This window comes from Asparagus officinalis, chromosome 7 (genome assembly GCF_001876935.1).
Source record: "Asparagus officinalis chromosome 7, Aspof.V1, whole genome shotgun sequence".
NCBI lineage: Eukaryota > Viridiplantae > Streptophyta > Magnoliopsida > Asparagales > Asparagaceae > Asparagus > Asparagus officinalis.
The window spans coordinates 71,686,216-71,701,897 of record NC_033800.1 but is presented as its reverse complement, the minus strand read 5'-3'; positions in this window follow the sequence as shown (position 1 = coordinate 71,701,897).

Genomic DNA, 15,682 nt, shown 5'->3' with positions numbered 1-15,682 from the left:
ATCTTATAAATGCGAGAGTCATTGATGCATCAGCTCCATTAGTTGGTCTCGTGACTTAAGCATCCCATATCATCAGGATAAGATCCATATCTGTGGATGAATCAGCTTTAGCAGTTGGTTCTGCAGTCCCAACATTTGAGACCACCACGCTCCAACGCCTTAAGAGCTTAAACTGTGTAGACTCCAACGAACGTACAAGTATAAACTGTGTTAACGCCGGACAACGCGTTACAGTAAAGGTTGATGCCGGTCAACGCATCGACAATTTTGCCAAAATAAGGCTAAGGAAAAATTCCGGATTAAAGGATGATTCCGGGGAGTTCAATCACATTCGGATACAAACTTCTGACAAGGATGATCAGTTCAAAGTCAACTCAACGACAAGAGCTAAATTTAAAAACTTACGCATCAACTTCAATCCAATATTTCAACAACGGTCAGACGATAAACACAGCACCGGAAGAACTTCATCTATTCGACAAAACACTGAATAGACTAAAGGCTGAAGAAGTCAAGAATTAAAGCAGTTCACAGGTCTCTCTACGAGATTGAGAAAAGGGCCTATCTTATCCAAAGCATCCCAGACTCCTCTATAAAAAATGAGTCTGAAATACTTTGGAGGGGGTATCTGTAGGCGTATAAAAATACCTATAGGTTCCTACACACAGCTCGAGACGAAATGCAGACGATAAGCATCATCATTCAAGTCAGGAAATACCTATAGGTTCCTACACACAGCTCGAGACGAAATGCAGACGATAAGCATCATCATTCAAGTCAGGAAATGATTATACGGTTCCGTGGAAGTTAATGAATATACAAAGTGATTCATTGGAGTGTATAAGTCAACGGAATGACAAAATGCGTAATACACGTCCGGAGAAGTCAGAAAGTGTCAAACACCTCAAAGTGGCCTACATAAAGAATTGACATTTCTACCATGATACAATTTAAATCTGAAAAAAATTCAAAAGACAAAAGTTGAAGGTCTCTTCGTCAGCTTTCTAACGTATCTTGAATCACCTCATTCCGAGGTCGGATGAGTGAGTTAACATTATTACAATACCGTGTTATAGTAACCACGGGACGGATCTGTGCTACAGTACCGCGGAACGGATTTGTGCTACAGTACCGCGGGATGGATTTGTGCTACAGCACCGCGGGATGGATCTGTACTATAGCATCGCGGGACAAATCTGTGCTACAGCACCGCGTGACGGATCTGTGCTACAGTGCTGCTGGTCGGATCTGCGCTATAGTATCGCGGGACAGATCTGCGCTACAGTGCCGCGGGACGGATCTGTGCAAAGCAGAAGACCGATAAACCCCGGCATAGGCGAAGATCCCATGCAAAGCAGAAAACCGATAAACGATTTTCCAGCGTTTGTTTTGACGAGAGTTGTAATTTTTGTTTTCATTGTGTAAAAGTCTTATAAAAAGACTATCTTTTTTTGTTTTCAATATAACGATTGAAGTTGTAATGAATACCGTAATGAATACATCAACTTTTAATGAAAACAATCTCGAGCTACGTGCGGACACCTATAGGTATTTTTAGACATCTACAGATACTCCCTCCAAAGTATTTCAGACTTATTCTTTTATAGAGGAGTCTGGAATGCTTTGGATAAGATAGGCCTTGTTCTAATCTCTTCAGTATTTTGTTAAGGAGATCGCGTAGAAGGACCTGTGAATGGCTTCAATTCTTGACTCCTTCAGCCTTTAGTCTATTTAGTATTTTGTCGAATAGATGAAGTTCTTCCGGCGCTGCGTTTATCGTTTGACTGTTGTCAAAATCTTAAGCCAAAGTTGATGTATAAGCATTTAAATTTAGCTCGTGTTGTTGAGTTGATGTTGAACTGATCGTCTTCGTCGGGAATTCATATTTGAATTGTAATTGAACTCCCTGGAATCATCCTTTAACTCAGAATTTTTCATTAGCCTTATTTTGACGAAATTATCAATGCGTTGACCGGCATCGACCTTTACTGTAATGCGTTGTCCGGCATTGACATAGTTTATACTCGTACGTTTGTTGGAGTCTACACAGTTTAAGCTCTTAAGGTGTTGAAACGTGGCGGTCCCAAATATTGGGGCTACAGGACCAACTGTTAAAGATGATTCATCTACAGTTATGGATCTCATCCTGAGGTTATTGGATGCTCAAGTCACGAGACTAACTAATGAAGCTGATGCGTCAATGACCATCACATTTATAGAATTTTTGGCAAATTCTCAGTCCTCAACGGGTTTGATTAGCCTTTACCGACTACCGTTTGAGTCGGACTAGCATGCAGATTGTTTAAATCCATTCTGTACGTAACGTTGTGCTAAAAGAGTTAACTCTTTTAGTGCTATAATATTGAATATGTAGACTTTGTCTTTCTCCTGTGAAAAGACTAAACAGCAACGTGTATCAAACGTAGACTTAGGATTTTTAACAAATCCTCAGCCTTCAACGGATTTGACGTGCCTTTACCGATTACCGTTTGAATCGGGCTTGCATGCGGATTGTTTAAGTCCGTTCTGTATGTGACGTTGTGCTAAGAGAGTTAACTCTCTTAGTGCTACGATATTGAATATGTAGACTTCATCTTTCTTACGGGAATAGACTACTCGGCAACGCGTGTTAGGCACTGACTTATCCCTTTTTAGGATTCAGGATAAAAGTCCTCAGACTTGGATTCTGATGTCTTCTTTAATCAGTGAAAGACTAAACCGGTAACGCGTGTTAGGCGCTGACTTATCCCTACTTAGGATTCGGGATAAAATTCTCCACACGTGTAAGGCACAGATTATGGCGTTATTAATAACAACCTGCCACAATATTGAATATATGGGCTTTTATCCTTTTTACGGTCAAAGACTAACCGACAACGCGTGTTAGGCGCTGACTTATCCCTACTTAGGCTTCGGAATAAAATTCCCCAGACTTGGATTCTGGTGTCTTTTTTACTCGGCGAAAGACTAAACCGGCAACGTATATTAGACGTTGACTTATCCCTCCTTAGGATTCGGGATAAAATTTTCCATGCTTGTGAAGCACGAATTATGGCGTTATTAATAACAACCTGCCACAATGTTGAATATATGAGCTTTTATCCTTTTTACATCAAAGACTAACCGACAACGCGTGTTAGGCGCTGACTTATCTCTACTTAGGCTGCGGGATAAAATTCCCCAGACTTGAATTCTGGTATCTTCTTCAATCGGTGAAAGTCTAAACCGGCAACGCGTGTTAGGCGCTGACTTATCCTTACTTAGGCTTCGGGATAAAATTCCCCATGCGTGTGAAGCATGAATTTTATAGTTGAAGGATCCTCCTGTGGTACACACAGTACTTTGGATCCGCAGTATTGTCAGCTTCCTCATGATTTGTGATAGGTGGTAGCTTGATCTTGTTGTTCTCAAGGAGGGATTCAAAAATGGCTGGAACATCTTCGTCCTTGAAGGAGTACTCTTTTTAGAGTTTCGGATCCAAAGTATTTCGTTGTCTCCGGGGTTATTATTATGACGTCTAATTAACGTCAACAACTGCTGCAGGTACATTCCCCTTACTACGGAAGACGAAGCTTGAGTTCGGAGGGTTAGCCGTCGGTTGGCTTCTCTCGGATTTCTTCCTTTTGAGGAAGTGTTCGGCCTGCTCTCCGTGTACTTTTAACTCTTTCCAGGTGTTAGAAGATGCTACTCCCATAACTTTCAACACGTCCAAAGAGAGGTTGTTATAACAGGTTTGGAGGATGAAGTCCTCTGTGATCGGATCTCGACAGTTCATTGCTTTATTCCGGAAGCACTTGACGTAGTCATCGATCGTCTCGTCGTCTTTTTGTTTCTCATCGAAGAGTGTCCTGATTAACACTTCAGCGTCATCATCAAAGAAATTACCAAGGAATGAGCTTTCCAGGTCGTCCCAGCCGTTGATGCTTCCAGGCTTGAGACGACAGTACCAATCGAATGCGGGCTCACGAAGGGTGTCAACGAATGACCAGACCATCAATGCCTCATTGTCGGAGATCATGCCCAAGTGAGACTTGAAGTAGATCAGATGCTGAGTGGGTGAACCCTTCCCGTCGAACGACGTGAAGTTGATCAGGTTAAACTTTGTCGGGTATGCTATTGAATCTCACTCTCTTGGATAGGGACACGGAATACCAGTCTTCTTCACCTCTCGAGTAGACATCAGAGCGTTGACTTTATTCTCGAGATCTTTCATCTTTTCATCCTCGCTTGTATCCTTTCTTGGTCGATTTTGAGGAGGGACAAGGGGGTCACCCCTAGTATTGTCATCAATTGTGGGACCACCCCTGGCATCGTTATTCTCAGTGGGACCACCCCCAGTGTTTTGATCAATGAGAGGGTTATCAGCATTAAGGTGTTCATCCTCATCTGAATCGCTAGCTGCTTGGCTAACATTATTGCGACAACTGGATTCACCTATCTGATTCGACAAGGCTCGGATCTGTTGGTCGTGCATTCATCTCATCTCCTACACATCCATTTTCATTTCGATTTTGAATGCTTCTTTCTGCTTGGCTAGAGCATCCTCAACTATTTTGGCTACTTCCTTGGTGTTAATCATAAACACTTCGCGGGATTGTCCCGGACTGGATACCGTTTTGTCGGAAGCGACTGCAGAGTTTGCATCTAATGCTTTATCATCCGAGGATAATCCCCTCTACATTCTTTGATAATCCCTTTGTCTTATTGTTCCTGATCGTAACTGGGTTAGATGATGCAATATGAGCGGGTCAGAACTAGAAGGTCGAGCCGACTTTCCCTTATCAGCCATGTTAATTATGACTTTTGAAAGTTCGTCACCTTGAACGGCCGATCGTTTCTTACGGAGACGCTTTGGTTTGGACTTTAATGCTTCAGAGGAAAGTTTTCGGAATACCGAGACCCTCTGTGGAGCGGTCTTGGGGCAGGTACACGCTGATAATACTGCCTTGATAATTTCAGCACACGGACAATGAGAGTCCGCTTCTCGGTTACTCCTTTTCCAAGACTTGTTCTTATCCCCATCCCGATAGTATAACTCATCGGTTTGATTAGCGGAGCAACCCATCGTGTATTACCATGACCCCCCAGGTATAACATTGTCATCAGACAAGTACGCTTTCCTCTGGGAATTTAATGCTTTGTTAGAGTCTTCAGGAGTCACATATTTGAGGCTACGTTTTCGTGAGCGTAGGATCTCAACAGGCTCCTGGACTTCGACACGCAATCCAGCGCGATCAGTTACAGGGATTTTCTCACCATGCGGTCTCTTCCACTCCTTAGGAGGACGATTACAACCCCCATCCTGATAAACTACTTCGGATTCATTCAACAGGCCTAAGCATTTTTTAACCGAGGCTTTGCCTCGACCCGCGTGCGAAGGACCAAGATGATCCATGATCTTTATATTAAAATAGGATAAATCCACACTGTCGCGTGGCTCCACCGGAGGTGCGGAACTCAACAGAATTGGAGAAATAGGTACATAATGTCTTCTGTCTTGGTCCTGGCGCAGGTCAGACTTGAGTGACCCGTGGCTTGGAGAGTCAAATTGAAGTGACCAGCGGCTAGAAAGGTCAGATTGAAGTGAACCGAGGCCGGGAGGGTTAGATTGAAGTGACCCACGGCTGGGAGGGTCAGATTGAAGTGAACCGTGCTTTTTGATCTTTTCGGCCGTCGTCTCGTACTTTGGCCTCCAAGTTTGATACAGTCTTGGTTGTTTTTTGGCTATGTCCTTCTTCTGTACTTTTGTGCCTTTCGCACAAGAATGCGCGCGTGCACAAGCAGTGCGCGGTGATTTTGGATTCGTTCCTCAAGAGTTGAACGGATCCTTTTGACTTGCATCCATTCACTTGTTGATGATTTGGAGGAGGGGGCGTTTGCTCGCTGTTGGGGCGCTTGGTGTTCCCTAAATTTTAGATCCGTCCTGTAACAGATCTTGTCCACTGGCTCCAAAGCCTTAGTGAGTTAGCACGCGAGGCGCTGACGTTACCTTTGACGTGCCCTCTTCGATAGAATTAGTGCGGATCCAGCGGCTATCTCCTTGATTGAGGAGGAGTCCAGATCTACAGATCCGGCCTCGTTGGAGGCCGGAGGGGCGTTGCAAGGTGTGATTGCAGCAGCAACGGGGGCGTTAATCTTCCTGCACTTGCGAGTGGAGGAGGATCTGGAGGAGGAGGACGACAGATACTCCTCAAACTTCTATTGGTCGAACTCGTACTTGACCTCTTCTTCAACCGAGATCCGAATCCGAGGTTACGATACATCAGCCTTCGCAAAAAGGCTGTTAGCTCCCACTATGGTCGCCAGCGTATTTGGGTCAAAAGTTGATGTTTTCATTACCTCGAATCTATTACAACTTCAGTCATTACAATAAACTCAAATAAAGAGAAAAATCGATCTTTTTATAAGATCTCCTTACACAATGAAAATAAAAATTATAACTCTTGTCAAACTACACACAGATCCTATTTATTAGTCTGTGTTTTGCGTGGGATCTTTGCCTGTGCCGGGGACGTCGATATCCGTGGACCGCCTACGGATCAGATCCGATTGTCAGAAAATTAACAGAGCTCTTACTTTACTAAGAAAATATTCACTTGAAGCACTGAAATCGACCAAGCGAAATCAGTAGCTCTTCTTGAGATTAAGACTAAGCCTAATCTTAAGGAGTGGACGGGGGGAATATTGGTTCAGATCCTTCGAAAGCCTTCCTCTTTATGCTGAAGTTCGCCGGGATCTGACTTGCCTCCGCTATAAATTCGTGCTCCTTTGACTCCTCAATCCAACAACACCTCCCCTCTTGATAAAATTCTGTCACCATGAAATGAGCCCCTAAGCTTGTATTTATAGGCTTCGGTTATGGGGTATTTGGATAAGAATGAGTAATTTGGCCTTATCTTCAGTTAATAACAGTCTAACCACATTTGTAGATGATATCTAGGTAGTTAGGAACCTCTGAAACAGAAGAAACCAATCAAAACAGGCTAAAAATGCGTTTTGGAGGTTACAGGTAGTTTTGGGTGCGAGACGGACCGTGTTGACCCGCAGGGGTGCGGGTCAGCCAAGTCTGACCCGCGCTGGCATGGGTCGGCCAGCTCCGACCCGCGCTGGCACAGGTCGGCACGCCGTCTCGCTTGCGGCGTATGGTTTCTTGATGTATTGTGATGGGTCCAGATTTGCCTCAGCTGTAACTCCTAGGTGCTTTTTGTTGATTTATTTTGTAGGCGACATCCTGTATTTTCTGCAGTCGAATTTGGAGATTTTTTTAAGCCGTTTTGCGTATTTTTTTGGTCGTCATGTTGCTTTGCTACGTTTTAACTTAGTTAACTTGCCTTCATACGCTCGTTTAGCTTCTTTATGACACTTGGAGCTGACCGACAAGGCGGAAGGCACTTGGAGCTGACTGTCAAGCTGGTATAATCGGGGCTGACTAACGTGCGGTTTCGTCACTTTTGAGTGTGTGACCATTACGTACGCGTGCCTTGACTGAAAACGTTCGCTAGTGTGGGCCAGACGTGTGTTATCTCTCTTGGGCCTCGTAATGTTGGTTGACGTTCATCGTATTCTCGTCGTCTCGGCTACTGGCGGACACCTATAGAATATTTAGACGCTACCAGGCTTATAGAAAATTTTTAACGCTCCTAGCACAAAGATTGTCTCTACTGGGCACAAAATGTATCCGGATCTAGTAAGGTTATTTTTCTTTCAATTGGGAGTAAAACAATGTTTATTGAGGATAGATTGATATTAAAGGGCGGCAAATCCTCAGTGCATTTCTAGTAACTGGAGTAGAGGGATTTACATAAGATCTTGACTTCTCACAGTCCTTCAGATGATAAGAGAGCAACCGAAAGAGGAGTCAGAATGGTCAAGTTACACTTTCTCAACCCACAATTGCACTATCTGGTGCTGTCATGTTTCATATGAGCTCTTATTATACAAGTCAATAATAAGGCAAACTAGAGGTGTTCACACCAATCCAATAGAGAAATCTCGCTGGCAAAAAACGTAGATAGTTCAATACGGGTCCACCCTCTATCTAGCTCCACGTGGGTCAATGGTTGTCTGTACATAGCGGTTCAGAGTTTGTTGCCATTGGTGTGCCCATCTTCTAGCTCAAAGTACAAAGTGTCACCATACAAACTGTTAATTGCACCTCGCGCTAATCGATTAGCCTCTGTTCCATAATTAACTTTAAGTGGCTTTCAAGCCCAAGGCCTAAGTTTAACCATATTATGGCAATAATTAATGTGATTTAGGAGAACATTCAATTTGATCATAGAGTAAATGAATTCTGTTTCACTTCTGACATTCTATTGTTTCTTCCTTTAAAGCTTTAGTCAAACGCTGATTGGTTTTTTGTGAGATTTTACTGTTATAAATAAAGTATTACTTTCCTAATTAAAAAAATAAAAATTTTAAGAAAAAGTATGTGCTGATCTGTAAATTTTGTATTTTTTTTATAGATTATTAGATTTAAGGTGCTTGCCTACGTGCCTTGTTCGAAGATTAAGCTTTTTTATTTTTTTTATTTAGAGGTCGAGTTGAGTACTATTTTTATAGATTATTTAGACTTGTTGGAAGGTTGAGCCCTGTCGCAAGATAAGCCTTTTGATATTTTTTATAGGTGCTGCAGCCTTGTCGATAGATAAGCCTTCGATATCTTTTATAGAATTATTAGATTTAAGTGCTGAAGCCTTGTCGAAGACAAGCCTTGAACTCTTAACCTATGACTTGTTAGAAAGAATTTTTATCGCTGGGTTACTTAGTAGTTATTTATCTATAATTTTACTTATAATATATAGCATAGCTCGACACTTAGGTACTGGTTTGGCAATAAAAGATTGTGCTTCTTATCTAGAGGATGTGTCTTATATGACTTGGTCAATAGCTAGATTAAAGCTGTTTGGTGACCAGATTAAATTAGGAGGGAGTGATTATTTGAAGATCGTGTCTTTGCAAGCTAGCTTTTTGAATAAGCTAACCTTCAAGTAGCGTTCTGTCTTTGGAAAAGAGCTGTTCCCAATTTCTTCTTCCGCTTTTGCACCCTAATTAATTCTATAATGTATTTACTCATAATTTCTAAGTTCATGTCTTATTAGTCATTTAACAAATTAAGCTGTTGTACAGCTACTTTGCAAACAGCTCTAGTCAGATTTCAGACTCAGCTCACAAGCTATCAGCTTTTAGCTATATATTCACAGCTCAGACTCGACAAGCTTTCAGCTATTAATCTCGTACCTGCTTTTCAGCTAGTTTTTGCCAAAACTAGAGACTTTAGTCGCTAGCTATGAAGAATCTTCTACAAAAACTGTAACATAAACAGTAGAATAATTTTGGCATCCTTTCTAAAAGCACTCATAATAGATTAACTTATCAAATTATATTTAAGCCATCTACTAATCTAATTCTTTTGAAATGTCTATTTAACTAAGAGTAAATCTGATGAATTTAATAATATTGAATAATAATTTGTACTATTGTAATACATTAACAACTGATAGACGGAATTGTTTTAGTGTAAAACCTTGGTTGTTGCATTCTATGTGATACTATTCTCTCCAAATTAGATGATAATCGAAGAGTATTCAATTACTCCAATTCTTAACCCTCTATCCCAATCTCAAGGGATGAGATGTACCACAGTAGAATTATCACAATCGCCTTGAAAACCACTATTCGTCTTAAAAACTTATTATTACGAAATTATAGAAAATCCTACATGACGATTTAAATCTTGACCCTAATTGACATTGAATGAATGTTAGCAGATTGAGATGTTATAGATTAAGTAATATTATAAGAAAAATATTCTAGCGAATAATTGCATACTTTTTTTAATTAACCATGATGTAGGTCGTTGGTTGACCTAAATCCCGTAATTTCGCATTATAACTTAATATGACGATTAAGATTTGGAATTGCATTATGCTAATAATTATAATTCCATACGATGTAGTTGCAAATCGAAGTATACATCTAATGTATGATTATGTCTATCAATTATGTTGTTAAAAGATCAAGTTCCTTTAGTTCAAAGCGTCTCTAGCTTAGTGGCTGCAAAGTCAATTCCGAGGCCCTACTTTAGATTGCCAAAATTATGTGTAGTAAAGTTCAGCAAGCACCGTACGCAATCAATCAAATTAACAGTTTTTAAGGCAAATCACTCATCGTCCTAATTGCCAGCTCTGTGCTTGATCACAATATTGGGCCTCTATGCTTGATCACAATCGTATGTCTTTTTAGGCAAATCTCTGAGTTAACGTTAGTGAAGGGTTGGCGGTCAGAACCCCGACTCTCCCCTTATAAGTAAGAATTTGTTAGTGAGCCATTATGTTTCGTTAGCTCATGAGAGCCTTAGAAGTTTTGGAACTCGAGAGGGAGCCAAGGCCAAACCTCTGAAGCCTTCTCACTTCCAAGAGTTCTGTAACTTATGATCATATATCTTGGTGAAAACCAACCACTTCAAGAATTCCGCTTAGCCTAGATCTATATCGTGTCATTCCCTAGAGGAAACTTCCATATTTCTTATTAGGGCGTGTTATGGCTGCGGCTAATATAAGCGTTCGAAAACTTTAGAAAAAAACATCTCCCCTAGCTCTATTTACCCTGCCACGTCGGATGATCATGTGAGATTAGTCTTCTCCAGAACTTTTGTCATTTCTTCCGCTTGTTAATTCGCTAGGACTTAATAGCGGTAACGACTAGCAGAAAAAATTCGGCCGCCACCTTGACTCTTTATTCCTCTCCTCCAGTTTCCCTCCCCCATTCTTGGGATAGTGAAATCGGTTCGAAAACCAGCGCAAGTTGAGTATGTTAAATCAACTAAATATTATTTGATTTCAAACTTAGGATGTAAATATTAATAATCGGTGAAAGAATTGCTGATCGAAAATACCCTCTTGGTGCTTTGTCACGTTGCAGAGGATCCAAATCCTCTTTGGACTCCAAAGACCGGGTGTCTAGCTTCACAGCTAAGATATCGTCTCAGTAGCTAGACACCTACCCGTGCTGAAGGGCAAGCATCGAACTGCAAGATGTGTGGCGGTGACTGGAGCCCAACACATGCTTATTTTTATTAGTGCGGGATCCACTCGATTGCATCTAAGTGCCCATAGAGTGGTATCTATGTGCATTGGTCTCGATGCGCCACTGGTACAAATAAGACTGGCCTGTTACGAATACGAAAACGGGTTTTTGTCAGGATCCGAACGCGATATTGAGAGCTGCTGATGAAGTATCTATATGAGGGTCTTTTGTCGGATAAAAAACAGCAGAATAAAGAGGCATGTACTGTGTAGGCTTATGGCAGTTATGATATTTCTAGGGGTCAAGTTAACGTAAACTTAGTGCCTGCCAGTTTTATGGGATATGTGCAAGTTTAATCAAAATAAATATAGTATTGTCGGTTATAATATAAATTATAGTGGTTAAAAGAGATCGATTACTCTTTTTGTTATTGTACAAGCTTGGTGAGGATAAGGTGATGCCAATGATTGGGAGAACGTATCTGTCGTCTTAGTGAGTAGCCATAGTGGAGAACTTTTTCTGAAATGTTACATATGTAAGAAAAAAAAAATTGCGTTTATCATATCTTCCTCATATGTATTTTATTTATTTATTTTATATTTTGATAAGTGAAATTCAAAATATAGTACAGTGTATACCGAATCCAGACGTGCAAGAATGTACAAAATCAACCAATTCATGTAAGTACCGAAATTAATTTATATCATGGTACTCCCATCTTGGTCTTTTTTCTATGAATATCCTAGACCTCTCAAATTAGAACATCATGATAATTGACCTTACGCTTTAAGAAAGCAGAGTGTTGCTTATCTGTTGCTTGGATAAACATAAAATATCCTCTTTACCAAATTGCTAACAATTCACTGATCCAGCTTGTAAGATATACACGCGTTTTTTCGTCTTCTGATAAAAATGTCTTTTGACCATATTACTTTTTTTCGCATATATAAGTTCGAATGCACATTATTAACCAAGGTTGTGGAATCCACAACGACAATCATTTCACTATTCAAGAAAAGGCGTGTAACCACTCATAACCGCTCTTCAAATTGGAACCTAAAACACATAATAAATGATTAATGACATCATAGCACTATACATTAATGAAACACGATATGCCGTATCTCCTTGGGTACAACTTATTACCGATAATACCTTCCAAAAGCCCATCCAAGAAAAAGTAGAAAGTGCGAGCAAATCAACTTGGAAGCAAGATAGAAAGAAGGAAAGATAACGAGTAGGCAAAACGACAAAAGGAGAAAAACACAAATAGAGAAGTCAAGAATATTTATCCGTGCTTTTGGACGACTTCACCTCCATAAAAAGAAAGAAAGAAAGAAGACCCCTATTATTCCATTCTCAACCAAGCCAAACTCCTACCTCCCTTTTAACTACTCTCGCCTTCCTCTCTCTCATGACTCCAAACCTATGAGGAAGAGCTCACTCCATCATCGGCATCGCCATTCGCCATCGCCGCCACCGTTATCTCTTGAGGATGTATCGTGCGGACTTCGTCACGTCGGCAAACCAAGATGAGAAAGCTAAGGAGGAGGAGGCAGCAGAAGATTACTGCAGGAGCATGTACGCGACACCAACATCTAACGAGAGTAAGCTGTCCTCGGTTCCCGTTAATTGTCCTCCGGCGCCGAGAAGGCGACGAGTTATAAACTCGGTGTAGGAGGGGTTGTCGGAGTTCGATTTTTTGGAAATTTGAACATATGGATTGTTCTAGTAACGAGTTAATGTCTATTATTATATGTTATTGCGGGCTAGATATATGAGTTTAAGGCAAGTGTGAGCCTCCGAGAGTTGGATGAAGCTGTATTTTCGCCGGAGGTTTCGGGCTTCAAGAAACGGAGTGGGATTCCTTTGATCACCTAATAGCGTTTTCATATGTGTAAGTGTGTAATTAATTAAGAAGTTGATCGATGCCAAGCATATTAATATTTTTTAGATATAATATATAGTGATTAGTATGGATTTTATATTGATACATGGATGTCCTATTGTTTGTTGTGGGCATTTTATCATTTTGATTTTGTTTGTGTTGTGTGCTGTGCAATTGTGCTGGCTCCAGCGACTTTGGTCAATTGGATTGTGCTGTTTTTCCTCTACGTTTTGCTGTTTTGTTCTTTTCCTTTTTGAGATGCATTTAAAATTACATTTTGTATGATCAAGTAAATGGTTTGTGTATTAAGATTTGAGTTTTTTTATCTTTTTCACTTCATATTGATCTGCTATACGGATAAGATAAGTACTATTTGTTTTGTCTTTCAACTTGCTTTGAAAGACATCAATGATCGATGCATAGGATCGTTTCTTACGGAGACGCTTTGGTTTGGACTTTAATGCTTCAGAGGAAAGTTTTCGGAATACCGAGACCCTCTGTGGAGCGGTCTTGGGGCAGGTACACGCTGATAATACTGCCTTGATAATTTCAGCACACGGACAATGAGAGTCCGCTTCTCGGTTACTCCTTTTCCAAGACTTGTTCTTATCCCCATCCCGATAGTATAACTCATCGGTTTGATTAGCGGAGCAACCCATCGTGTATTACCATGACCCCCCAGGTATAACATTGTCATCAGACAAGTACGCTTTCCTCTGGGAATTTAATGCTTTGTTAGAGTCTTCAGGAGTCACATATTTGAGGCTACGTTTTCGTGAGCGTAGGATCTCAACAGGCTCCTGGACTTCGACACGCAATCCAGCGCGATCAGTTACAGGGATTTTCTCACCATGCGGTCTCTTCCACTCCTTAGGAGGACGATTACAACCCCCATCCTGATAAACTACTTCGGATTCATTCAACAGGCCTAAGCATTTTTTAACCGAGGCTTTGCCTCGACCCGCGTGCGAAGGACCAAGATGATCCATGATCTTTATATTAAAATAGGATAAATCCACACTGTCGCGTGGCTCCACCGGAGGTGCGGAACTCAACAGAATTGGAGAAATAGGTACATAATGTCTTCTGTCTTGGTCCTGGCGCAGGTCAGACTTGAGTGACCCGTGGCTGGGGGACAGATTGAAGTGACCTGTGACCGGAAAGGTCAGATTGAAGTGAACCGAGGCCGGTCAGATTGAAGTGACCTGTGACCGGAAAGGTCAGATTGAAGTGAACCGAGGCCGGGAGGGTTAGATTGAAGTGACCCACGGCTGGGAGGGTCAGATTGAAGTGAACCGTGCTTTTTGATCTTTTCGGCCGTCGTCTCGTACTTTGGCCTCCAAGTTTGATACAGTCTTGGTTGTTTTTTGGCTATGTCCTTCTTCTGTACTTTTGTGCCTTTCGCACAAGAATGCGCGCGTGCACAAGCAGTGCGCGGTGATTTTGGATTCGTTCCTCAAGAGTTGAACGGATCCTTTTGACTTGCATCCATTCACTTGTTGATGATTTGGAGGAGGGGGCGTTTGCTCGCTGTTGGGGCGCTTGGTGTTCCCTAAATTTTAGATCCGTCCTGTAACAGATCTTGTCCACTGGCTCCAAAGCCTTAGTGAGTTAGCACGCGAGGCGCTGACGTTACCTTTGACGTGCCCTCTTCGATAGAATTAGTGCGGATCCAGCGGCTATCTCCTTGATTGAGGAGGAGTCCAGATCTACAGATCCGGCCTCGTTGGAGGCCGGAGGGGCGTTGCAAGGTGTGATTGCAGCAGCAACGGGGGCGTTAATCTTCCTGCACTTGCGAGTGGAGGAGGATCTGGAGGAGGAGGACGACAGATACTCCTCAAACTTCTATTGGTCGAACTCGTACTTGACCTCTTCTTCAACCGAGATCCGAATCCGAGGTTACGATACATCAGCCTTCGCAAAAAGGCTGTTAGCTCCCACTATGGTCGCCAGCGTATTTGGGTCAAAAGTTGATGTTTTCATTACCTCGAATCTATTACAACTTCAGTCATTACAATAAACTCAAATAAAGAGAAAAATCGATCTTTTTATAAGATCTCCTTACACAATGAAAATAAAAATTATAACTCTTGTCAAACTACACACAGATCCTATTTATTAGTCTGTGTTTTGCGTGGGATCTTTGCCTGTGCCGGGGACGTCGATATCCGTGGACCGCCTACGGATCAGATCCGATTGTCAGAAAATTAACAGAGCTCTTACTTTACTAAGAAAATATTCACTTGAAGCACTGAAATCGACCAAGCGAAATCAGTAGCTCTTCTTGAGATTAAGACTAAGCCTAATCTTAAGGAGTGGACGGGGGGAATATTGGTTCAGATCCTTCGAAAGCCTTCCTCTTTATGCTGAAGTTCGCCGGGATCTGACTTGCCTCCGCTATAAATTCGTGCTCCTTTGACTCCTCAATCCAACAACACCTCCCCTCTTGATAAAATTCTGTCACCATGAAATGAGCCCCTAAGCTTGTATTTATAGGCTTCGGTTATGGGGTATTTGGATAAGAATGAGTAATTTGGCCTTATCTTCAGTTAATAACAGTCTAACCACATTTGTAGATGATATCTAGGTAGTTAGGAACCTCTGAAACAGAAGAAACCAATCAAAACAGGCTAAAAATGCGTTTTGGAGGTTACAGGTAGTTTTGGGTGCGAGACGGACCGTGTTGACCCGCAGGGGTGCGGGTCAGCCAAGTCTGACCCGCGCTGGCATGGGTCGGCCAGCTCCGACCCGCGCTGGCACAGGTCG